Here is a 12,785-nt window from a genome sequence, read left to right as displayed (position 1 = left end):
CATCGTACGGGATCTTTGAGGCACATGGTCTCTCCAGCTGTAGCACTTGGACTCAGGTGCCCTGCAGCACGTGGAATCTTAGCTCCTCAGCCAGGGACTGAACGCACATTCTCTAGATCGCAAGGCAGACTCTTAACCACTGGACCACTAGGCAAGTCCCCAAGGTGTTATTTTTTTGTTGTTTTTTTAAAGGTTTCAGTGAAAGTAAAGTGGAAAATGTAGGCCTGAATTAAATTAAATGGGAAAAGATTTGGTGACATTATTTAAAAATCGAAGGCATGCTTCTCCCCCCTCTCCCCCCGCGCCCCACCCCGCCTCACTCTGGATTCCGCTACAGCCTATCTTTGGGGAAAAACAGTGGACACTGGGCTGGTGAGCTAAGGCTGGACCATCTGCATCATCACCCCATCACTGCCACTCTTTCTGCCTCACAGGTGCCCAGTTATAACTCTCACTGATATATTTGCTTAAAAGAAGCGTTACATGCAACATTTTACCCAGATCTTCATGTCACCTTGTCTAAAGGCAAATCAGACTCCACCACAGAAATGGTTCTGATTTTGAGGACATTCTCACATGACGGTCTTCATTTTCCTTGACCAAAAAAACAAAACAAACAAACAAAAACCGGAAAGCCCCAGACAATGGTTTGTCATGTTGTCGATGTCTGTTTTACCTCTGAGAATCTGATGGTAGTGTTCAAAGACTTTCAGAAGCTAAATTTAACAGCTAATACACTAAATGGGGGGAGGTAGTGGGGAAAGAGACAGAACAGTAAAGGAAGATGAACATGAACACTAAAAGGAAAGGCTCGAGAAAGGATGGTAAAAACGGAATCAAACTTAACGTGGCTCTTGAGGAACTGTGATCCCTGAAGGACAGGGATTTCTCTCCTTAGAGTAACATGGCTCAGTGTGCAGTAACTAGATCAGTACTGCTCTATGTTGGTGGCAGGGAATACTGAAGACTGGAGAACGGCATTGAGAGGGAGTCACAGTCGATGACTTAGAGGCTGCCGCCACACGAGCTCAGTCAGTTTTCACAGCGCCAGGTCAAAGAATGCGATTTCTTTTTTTTTATTTTTTTTTATTATTATTATTGTTATTATTTTTACTTTACAATATTGTATTGGTTTTGCCATACATCAACATGTAGGCACCACGGGTGTACACGTGTTCCCCATCCTGAACCCCCCTCCCACCTCCCTCCCCGTACCATCCCTCTGGGTCATCCCAGTGCACCAGCCCCGAGCTTCCTGTATCACGCATCAAACCTGGACTGGCGATTCGTTTCTTATATGATATTATACATGTCTAATTAAAATTAAAAGCTTCTGCACAATAAAAGAAACCATAAGCAAGGTGAAAAGACAGAAAGTGATTTTCGAGTCCTGGCTACTCATCTCTTTTCCTGTCTAGCGTTTGAGTAAGTTTCAAAGTGAAGCTGAAACCTGCAAGTCAGGTCCGTGTTGTCTTTCACTAATTGCACTTGAGCTTTAGACCCAGACTTACTTTCAGCTTCACGAGATCTTTAGTAACATTTAGATTACTGCAGGTCTCTTTACTTTCTGAATCATTTAGCATTTTGTAACTTGGAAATGATGGTTACTTGTGAAACTGTAGCTTTCTAATCAGTCCTTGATTCTCTCCTAAGCACTCATAATTTATGGATCAGTGGTTTTCTTGCTCTTCTTCAGAACTTAGTTCTGGCTCCTCTGTTATCTAGATCAATTTTACTTTTATCTTTACTTATTGGCATTTGAAAGAATACTTTATTTGAAGAAAGTGATCCACAGCTAAAAAGAAAAAGAAAATTAAAAGCAAAACAATCAAACAAAACAAAAACACACCACACACACTTGTATAGGTTGAAGCTTGATCTATGAGATGTCTTCCTTGGATATTCCAACTCTTGATGGTCATTACATCTTTGAAACTTTTCAGCATTTGTAATCTGGACAATTAATAATTGCCAGTTCATATTGTTCCATAGATTTTTAAAAATATACCCTGTGTTTGTAGTCTATCTGGAGCTTTCTCGTGAATAGGGATTCACTTGTGCATATTCTACACACACCCAGTATCTAGCATGGTGCCTCCTTGAGAAGCTCAGGAAATACTGCTGCTCAATTACGACAATGATGTTTATAACCCCAATTGATCACTAACCGATGATACAGAAGCAGAATTGTTGATTGGCAAAATAACAAGTAGAGAAACTACCTAGTTGGTATTTTCTTAAATGGAAAAACAGCTCTATTTTAAGAGCAACAAATTTGCTTTTAAAAAACATTCTCGAACTGGGAATGATTTTAGGCATAACAATGTCCATCTTCACAAGGAAAAATGAAGACTCAAGAACTTGTTTAGTTAGAAACAGAGCAATCTGTGTGTGTGTGTATGTGTGTGTGTGTATATATATATATATATTTTTTTTTTTTTTTTTTGGGGTTGTATTTGTATAACTGATTCACTTTACTGGTACACCTGAAACTAACACAATACCGTAAATCAACTCTACTCCAATAATTTTATTTTTAAAGGAAAGAAAACAAAGATAAATACAGCACTCTATTTCACTTAAAAACAACAACAGCAAAAAGTCTCTGCTGTTTATCATGGCCCATCGAATGATGGTCTCTCAGGGAGGTACTCGTTGCTCTTAGACCCCATCCTGACTTTTCGTGACATGCCCTAGTCCCAGCCCACCACCCCATCCACTGTAATTTCCCAGACACCCATTTGCTTTGGATTAACCTTCACTTTTAGGTTTATGGCCCCCAAACTCAATGTAACTCTAATTCTTCTATTAGAACAAAATTACTGACTATGGTAGAGGCTTCTTTGGAAGGGTTTGAGTTATTTAATTGCCAAGGTGATCTCATACAGGGCAATTTCAACAGTAAGCATCCCCGATTTGTGGGAACCTCTACATAATCCTCACATCCGAAGCATGTTTGGAGGATCCAGGCTTTGAGACGCTGGAGACCCCGCCAGAAACCAGTTCCTCTCTCACCCTTTCCTCAATCCTCAACCTTTTGGAGACAAAACCAGCTGCATCTTTTTGCAAGACACAGACTGACAGCTCTCTACCATGCAATTCAACCCAATTTAAAAAAAAAAAAACAACCCAATTTAAGAGAAAAACCTAATGGGAGCAGGCCCTGCTTGCTTTGAGGTTTCCCAGGATGAGGAGCTAGATTTTTCCACTTTGATTTTCAGCCAGTGCCATTGCTGTCCCCCATGCAATGCTTCCAGGCTGGTTCCAAGGGCACCAGACCGCCTGCTTACACTCAGGATGAAAAGCCACATTTGGTAAAATACTGAACAAGACTTGTGTTAGTTTTGGAAAAACAGATCCAGATGAGGCTTCCAGGGGCTCTAAACTCCCAGATCCTAGTTAAAGGTTTGAATTGGCCGCTAAGCCTGTCTCAGAGGCTTGAGCTTCCCTGATGGACATTTCAGATCCTGTGCGTGCCTTCTGCCCTGTGAGCCCAACTTGGATACTCTGGTGCTAATAAGTTTAACACAAGAGGCTAGACATGATCCATAGCAATGGAATTTTTACTGAGAAGTGGGCAGTGAAAATAATTTTTATCCATTTTATGAGAGTCAATATAGTTAACAGAAATGAAGTCCAGGTGGAAAAGTATATCCTTTGAGTAATTGAGAAAATATTCTCTGTGGAGGAAAAAAACCCAAGAAACAAAACAAGACTTGAATCTTCCTTTCCAGGTACAAGATGGTGTTTTTAGAAAGGAAGGAATTTCAGTCATTGAGTTATTGGCTGGAAATCTGGTGAAAAAATTTAAGCGCAGCATAATTTAGTGAAAGCAGCTCTCATATTTATTCATACGATTTCTGTTACCAACAGGGAAGGCCTGTTTCTATCAAATCACCTGGTCTCCCTCTGCGTTCCATGACATGCCACCAGAACACAACTTTCTAATTGAATTGCTCATTTGCATTCGAGTTTGCTCTTCTGCTTTTAAGTAGTAAAAAAGGAGATCGATACGATGTTTCGCTAACCTTATATCTACTTGGCAAATATTTTTATCACTACATCTGTCTACATTCACAGACATGACTTGGAAAGAAACCAGGGCATTCTCCAAAGGCAATGCTAAAGGGCATGCCCTCTGTCAGCTCTAAATGCTGACAGATTTCAGAGGGTGTGACAACCATGGCTGGGCAATTCAGGGCTTGTGGGAAGACTTATCTTATGTAATACATTTGGAAACCAGAGCAAAATTGACAAAAATGTGTGTCCCTCCCTTTCATCCCCCTGACAGCTCCCCTCCTTCCTCCAGCTTTCTTCTTTTCCCTTTGATATTTCCATTTGCTTTGAAAACTTTCTTTCAGGTGGGCTAATGGTGACTCTTACTCTCTCTCATAAATTCCCTTCTATGACATCCTGTGTTTTTTGTCCTGGACACATAATTGACACTCTAGGAAGTGTTACTATTCTTGGTAATCCTTGAGTTAATTGCTGGCCCTCAAAGCAAAGTAACATTAGAGTCGGGGTAACTTGCTTCCCTTTGGGAAAATGCAGTGCTGGGGCCACACTCATTTTAATTCTGTCACATTTGAATAATATTTCATGAACTGATCCTTAGGAAGCACTGGAGGAAGAGTTTAACAGACAACTCAATTATACCTATTAAATTGTTTGTAATCCTCTGAGGCCTTATCATCTGAATAGACGGTTCTAGAAAATTCACTCAAACATGTACACATTTATACATTCATCCCACAAAATGTGGTACAAACTCCCCTTTTACTCTCTCAAACTGTGGAGTCTTTAATAATAAAAAAGACATAAATGGAGAAACCAAAGCTTCTACTTTTGCTCTGGAAAATAGTTTCAATCATCCAGCAACAAAATATGCCAGCTCACTTTACCTAAAAATGCCAGTGAGACCCACGGGCAGGATTCCCTCAGGGGATATACCGAAAGAAATGAAAATCCTGGAAACCTAGCTTTGTGGCACTGTGGAAACCAGTGTCATTCTCCCTGGTGTTCTGTTCAAATTGAACAATTTTAGGACTTAATTAAAAGATTAAGTGTTTCAAAAAGTAATAAAAATTACAACTGTATTATTGTTCCTGAGGTCTGACTATCTATTTCCTTGCAACTATGTCAAGGTAAAATTTTGTTTCAAGACTAGAAAGTAGAAATGAATTCCAAGCCACCTCATCCTTAGAAGCTGCCATTTATTATTATGTTACATGTTAAAAATGGCTTTTCTTATAGATGTAATAAAACAGTAAGCCTTTTAAGGAAATAGGGAAACCACTTCAGTAAATTACAAAGTCTATCCACTTAGTAGGAACCCTGGGGATACCTTTCAGCCATGTTAAAAATGGGAGCACTAATAAGATGCTCTCCCTGAAGAATTTCCTAAGAATGGGTCACATTTTCCATTTGATCAGTAGAATAATTTCCATGTGCTTGCTCATTTTTCTCATCCAGTCTTGAATGACACTCCTTTTTATTTGCTTCTTATACGTACTTGTATCTAAAGAGTGACTTTAAATAAACATAGCTCAGATCTCTTTAGAAAGGAATTCAAAAATAATGACAGCTCTTAGAGAAGTCAAGTATATTTAGCTCTTTAGGACAATGATTTTCATGTCAAATCCTTTTTAGTCAATGATTCTATTTTTAAAAAATCATCCTGAGATGCATCTGAATGAGACCATATTAGTTAGGGTAAAGCTAAGCTTCTGTAACAATGAGAATCCAAAATAGAGTGTCTTAGTGTATATAGATGCTGATTTATTTCTATGATAATAATTCCTAAGAGAGCATTCTGGTTAGGGAGGATTTGTTCCATGCTATCATTCAAGGTGCCATTAATCTGTTATGGTATTAAATAGCTGTTCTGCCTTTCATTAGGCATTGTTCTCGGAAAGTCATCTTTCTTGGCTCTAGGAAAATAAACAAGCAGGATGGGCGCGCACCCTATTCTACAATCCCTGGATTCACAGTAGCGCTTTTCACTTCCGTCTTTCTTTCATTGGGGAGAAATTGGTCTCATGACCAACCTAACTGCAAAAGAGATTGGAAATTAGTATAGCTTGAATTTCATGTGTCTGAATACAATTCTTTCATGTAATGAGAAGAAAGCATTAAATCACAATGGCCTTCAGGATATCATCACTCAAGGGAGGAAAGAAGACCAAATTAAATCAGACAGGTCACTCATAGGTAAATTAGTTCTGGAGTGGTTTGATTCTACTCAGAATCAGTAAATATTTGAATGTTTATAGGCTCTATTTGGTAAGAATAGTTAATGGTTTTATAGTATTTACTTTATTAAAATGCCTTTATAATCCCAAATCCTGAAAAATTTGAAAGTATGAAATTCCTAAGGCATCAGTACAGTGACTTATTATTAGTTGTTTAGACCTTTAGATCTTACATCAATTGTGGTTTTTGTACTGTACTTCTTCCAAAATTTGCAGACATATCAGTGGAAACTAAAATCAATATATTGAGAATGAATAAATAATTGCATCATTCTTTACATTCCTAATTCTTGCCCATTTCCATAGAAACCCTTGGAGGAGTCAATTATAGTTTGTTTCTGTAACACCTTAAGCTCCTGGGACTATATCCAGCCATAAACATATCAGAGATCCTGAGCAAATATAGATCAGCATCTTGTGTACCAAAAAACCCTAGAGAAATGTGACTTTAGAGAAGAGTCTGATCATAGTAGGGTGAAAATATAACCAACAGACAGCTGTTGAGAGGGGAAGAAGGACAGACAGAAAGAAAGAGACAGAGAGAGAATGATAATATGAATATGAATCTAAACCTCCTTAGCAGTCAAAGTAAGTTTCCTTAGACTCTTAATAAAAAAAAAAAAAAAACTGAAAAAAAAATAGATTTTTTTGTGCCTCATCTCTCTTTTCAGCTATGGTCAATAGGGAGAGTTTCCTGCAAGTGATTGAAAATTAAATTGAAATTAATAAAATCAACATGAAATTACCTTACATGTTATCTGTCACCCAGAATTTATTTCAAAATGTTTTAAATGAATGTAGATTCACCTACACATTCCCAGATCTTTCTAAGCAACTAAATTGTTGATAAAACTAATTTTCTATTTATTCAAGACTTTTATTCTGTTGAGACAGCTTTTATGCAACTGGGCTCTAAGTTCTGTGCTTCCAGAGCTGGATGTAGAGTGGTTCTTAATAAATATTTTCTTAATTAACAACTACAAAGTAATTAGATCCTCAAAAATATTAGCAAATCAAATTAAAAAAAGGAATTAGATTCCATGGTAAGTGGGACTTATCTCAGATATGCAAGCCTGGTTAAATGAAGTTAATCTATTGCATCACCAGACTATGAAAGAAACAGCGTGTAATTATCAAGGAATTCAGAAATAGCTTTTGACAAGATCCAAAAATTAAAAAAAAAAACCTTTAGTAAACTACTAGGGCTAATAGCCAACTTCCACAACTTGACAAAGACTATCTACAAAAACCTATAGCTAATGCCATACTTAACGGTGAGGAACTCAAAGCTCTCTCACTAAGATCAAGTGCAAGTTAAGGATATTCCCTCTCACCACTTCTTTTCAGCATCATAGAGTAAGTCCTTGCTATGAAGAGGAAATAAAAGGCATACAGATTGGGAAGGAAGACATAAAACTGTCTTTATCTGGAAACAACATGATCATCTTTGTAGAAAATCAGAAAGAACAAAAAAAAAAAAAAAAACAGATCATCCTGGAACTAATAAGCAATTGTAGCAAGATTGTAGGATAATGGTTTTTTTTTTTTTAATTTTAAATGGTTAATATAAACAATTTATACAAATAAATATATACAGAAATATCCCACGCTCATGGATAGAAGATTCAATATTCCAAAGACATCAGTTCTTCCCAACTTGATGTATAGGTTCAATCTGATTCCAACTTAAATCCCAGAAAGTTATTTTATAAATATTGGCAAGTTGATTCTAAAGTTTATATGGAGAGGCAAAAGACCTAGATTACCAACACAGTATTGAAGGAAAAGAGCAAAGTTGAAGGACTAACAGTACCTAACTTCAAGAATTATTTAAAGCTATAATAATCAAGACAGTGTGGAATTCGTGAAAAAATAGACAGATGTATAGAATAGAGCTCCTAGAGACAGACCCATGTAAATGTAGTCAACTGATCACTGTTAAAGGGGGTAGGAGTAATACAATGACATAAAGATAGCCTCTTCAATAAATGTTGCTTGAACAACTGGATTTCCCCTTCCAAAAAAAATAATAATTTAGACACAGATCTTAACCCCTTCTCCCAAATTAACCCAAAATAGATCATAGACCTAAATGTAAATTGCAAAACTACAAAAGTCCTAGAAGACAATATAGATGAAAACCTAGATAACCTTGAGTGTGGTGATGCCTTTATAGATACTACACCAAAGATATGATCCAGAAGGAAAAATTTCATAACTTGGACTTCATTAAAATTGAAAACATGTGCTCTATGAATGGCAAAGTCAGGAGAACTAAAAGACAAGCCACAGACTGGGAGAAAATATTTCTAAAAGATGCATTTCATAATGGGTTGTTATTCAAAATATACAAAGAATTTTTAAAACTCAACAATAAAAAAGAACAACCCAATGAAAAAGTAGGACAAAACCTTAATAGACTTTTCATAAAAGAAGATACACAGATGGCAAATAAGCATATGGAAATATATTCTGAATCATATGTCATCAGGGAATTGCAAATTAGAATAACCCTGAAATACTACCACACTCCTATTAGAATGGCCCAAATCTGGAACACTGACGACAAGAAATGCTGGTGAGGGTGTGGGGCAGTAGAAACTCTCATTACTGATGGGCATGCAAAATGGTACAGCCAGGCTGGAGGATAATTCTGTAGTTTCTTGTAAGGTTTCTTACTGTAGTTTCTGTTTTAAATATAGTCTGACCATGTGATCCAGCAGTTGTGCTCCTTGGTATTTATGCAAAGGTGATGAAAATTTCTATCCACACTAAAACATGCACACCTGTTTAGAGCAGCTTTGTTCATAATTGCCAAAATTTGGAAGCAGTCAAGATGCCGTTTAGTCAGTGAATGGGTAAATAAACTGTAGCAGATTAAGACTGAATTATTCTTCACTAAAAAGCGTAATATTATTTGCTAAAAAGAAATGAGCAATCAAACAGTGGAAGAACACAGGAAAATTTCAAATCCGTGTGACTAAGTGAAGAAGCTGGTCTTCTGGCCTCATCGTGGAGTCGTACTATATGATCCCAACTCTACGACTGTCTAGAAAAGTAGATAACTACAGATACAATAAAAAAAAAAAAAAGATGAATCTTTGCCAGTGTTTGAGTTGCAAGAGAGATAAATAGGCAGAGCACAGAGGATTTTTAGGGCAGTGAAAATACTTGTTGATACTACAATGATTCACGTATGTCATTACACTCTAGTCCAAACCTGCACAATGTAAAAATGTGAAGAGGGGACCCTAAGGTAAACTATGGACTTTGAGCAATTATGATATGGTGCTGTCAGTTCATCTTTTGTAACACATGTATCACTCTAGTGTCTGATGTTGACAGTGGGGAAGGCCCCGCATGTCTGGGGATCAGATCAGATCAGATCAGTCGCTCAGTTGTGTCCGACTCTTTGTGACGCCATGAATCGCAGCATGCCAGGCCTCCCTGTTCATCACCAACTCCCGGAGTTCACTCAAACTCATGTCCATCGAGTCAGTGATGCCATCCAGCCATCTCATTCTCTGTCGTCCCCTTCTCCTCCTGCCCCCAATCCCTCCCAGCATCAGAGTCTTTTCCAATGAGTCAACTCTTCGCATGAGGTGGCCAAAGTACTGGAGTTTCAGCTTTAGCATCATTCCTTCCAAAGAAATCCCAGGGCTGATCTCCTTCAAAATGAACTGGTTGGATCTCCTTGCAGTCCAACAGACTCTCAAGAGTCTTCTCCAACACCACAGTTCAAAAGCATCAATTCTTCGGCACTCAGCCTTCTTCACAGTCCAACTCTCACATCCATACATCACCACAGGAAAAACCATAGCCTTGACTAGACGAACCTTTGTTGGCAAAGTAATGTCTCTGCTTTTCAATATGCTATCTAGGTTGGTCATAACTTTCCTTCCAAGGAGTAAGCGTCTTTTAATTTCATGGCTGCAGTCACCATCTGTAGTGATTTTGGAGCCCAGAAAAATAAAGTCTGACACTGTTTCCACTGTTTCCCCATCTATTTCCCATGAAGTGGTGGGACCGGATGCCATGATCTTCGTTTTCTGAATGTGGAGCTTTAAGCCAACTTTTTCACTCTCCACTTTCACTTTCATCAAGAGGCTTTTTAGCTCCTCTTCACTTTTTGCCATAAGGGTGGTGTCATCTGCATATCTGAGGTTATTGATATTTCTCCCAGCAATCTTGATTCCAGCTTGTGTTTCTTCCAGTCCAGCATTTCTCATGATGTACTCTGCATATAAGTTAAATAAACAGGGTGATGATATACAGCCTTTACGAACTCCTTTTCCTATTTGGAACCAGTCTGTTGTTCCATGTCCAGTTCTAACTGTTGCTTCCTGACCTGCATACAGATTTCTCAAGAGGCAGATCAGGTGGTCTGGTATTCCCATCTCTTTCAGAATTTTCCACAGTTGATTGTGATCCACACAGTCAAAGGCTTTTGCATAGTCAAGAAAGCAGAAATAGATGTTTTTCTGGAACTCTCTTGGTTTTTCCATGATCCAGTGGATGTTGGCAATTTGATCTCTGGTTCCTCTGCCTTTTCTAAAACCAGCTTGAACATCAGGAAGTTCACGGTTCACATATTGCTGAAGCCTGGCTTGGAGAATTTTGAGCATTACTTTACTAGCGTGTGAGATGAGTGCAATTGTGCAGTAGTTTGAGCATTCTTTGGCATTGCCTTTCTTTGGGATTGAAATGAAAACTGACCTTTTCCAGTCCTGTGGCCACTGCTGAGTTTTCCAAATTTGCTGGCATAGTGAGTGCAGTACTTTCACAGCATCATCTTTCAGGATTTGGAATAGCTCAACTGGAATTCCATCACCTCCACTAGCTTTGTTCATAGTGATGCTTTCTAAGACCCACTTGACTTCACATTCCAGGATGTCTGGCTCTAGGTCAGTGATCACACCATCGTGATTATCTGGGTCATGAAGATCTTTTTTGTACAGTTCTTCTGTGTATTCTTGCCATCTCTTCTTAATATCTTCTGCTTCTGTTAGGTCCATACCATTTCTGTCCTTTATCGAGCTCATCTCTGCATGAAATGTCTGGGGATAGGTAGGAGTATATGAGAAATCTCTGTACTTTGGTCTCAGTTTTGTTGTAAACCTAATGAGGTGGATGAACCTAGAGGCTATTGTACAGAGTGAAGTAAGTTAGATAGAGAAAGAGAAATATTGTATTCTAATGAATATATATGGAATCTAGAAAAATGGTACTGAAGAATTTATTTGCAGGACAGCAATGGAGAAAGAGACATAGAGAATAGACTTATGGACATGAGGAGAGGGGACGAGAGGGTGAGATGTATGAAAAGAGTAACATGGAAACTTACATTACCATATGTAAAACAGATAGCCAATGGGAATTTGCTATATGGCTCAGGAAACTCAAACAGGGCTCTGTGTCAACCTAAAGGCATGGGATGGGGAGGGAGATGGGAGTGAGTTTCAAAAGGGAGGGGATATATGTGTACCTATGGCTGATTCAGGAGAAGGCAATGGCAACCCACTTCAGTACTCTTGCCTGGAAAATCCCATGGACTGAGGGGCCTGATGGGCTGCAGTCCATGGGGTCGCTAGGAGTCTGACACGACTGAGCGACTTCACTTTATTTTTCCACTTTCATGCATTGGAGAAGGAAATGGCAACCCACTCCAGTATTCTTGCCTGGAGAATCCCAGGGACGGGGGAGCCTGGTGGGCTGCCATCTCTGGGGTCGCACAGAGTCGGACACGACTGAAGCAACTTAGCAGCAGCAGCAGCATGGCTGATTCGTGTTGAGGTTTGACAGAAAACAACAAAATTCTGTAAAGCAATTATCCTTCAATTAAAAAATAAATAAATTTAGAGAAAAGAATGGCATTATACATGAATGAATAAATGAATGTAGGGAAATCCAATGTTAGGAAACCAGACTCTGGATTCAATAGTCATTGAGATCTATCACACCCTCATTTCTATTTTCTTACTTATTGAAAGGAGTGATTTCACTTAGACTTCTGAGAGGCTAACAGAAGAGTCAGTTAATAATAACAGAGCCCAATCTTTTATTTGCAATTCATTTTAGGCATTTCTATTAAAATATAGTTTACAGGATATAAAACCCTTCCTTTCAAGATGATTTTAGTAGATTCACAAAACTATGTAACCATCATCATCCGATTTTAATAAATGTTCACCATCCCCTGAAGAGACTCCATATAAGATGTTACTCCATAGCCCCTCTTCCCCAACTTTAGGCAAATAATAATCTACTCTTGGTATCTATAGATTTGCCTGTTCTGGACATATTTCATATAAATGGAATCATAAAATATGTGATTTTTTGTGACTACCTTCTAGCATAATACTTTCAAACTCCATCCATGTTGTAGCATGCATCAGTAATTTATTCCCTTTTATTAATATTCTGTTATATGAATGTACCCCATTTTGTTTATCCATTTGTCAGTTCACAGGTATATGTATTTGGTATTACTTTTTGACTATTATGAGTAATGCTTATAGGCAATTACTGTAGTAT

The 12,785-nt window shown here is 38.2% G+C and overlaps 1 protein-coding gene across 1 annotated transcript in view; it reads left to right on the top strand.

Moving 5' to 3' along the window:
- MACROD2 (mono-ADP ribosylhydrolase 2) overlaps positions 1-12,785 on the top strand; it is a 2,305,531-nt gene that overhangs the window by 1,598,327 nt on the left and 694,419 nt on the right. The gene's annotated exons all lie outside the window — the stretch shown is intronic.

This window comes from Bos mutus, chromosome 13 (genome assembly GCF_027580195.1).
Source record: "Bos mutus isolate GX-2022 chromosome 13, NWIPB_WYAK_1.1, whole genome shotgun sequence".
In the NCBI taxonomy this organism is placed as follows: Eukaryota; Metazoa; Chordata; class Mammalia; order Artiodactyla; family Bovidae; genus Bos; species Bos mutus.
This window is presented reverse-complemented; position numbering and strand designations above follow the sequence as displayed.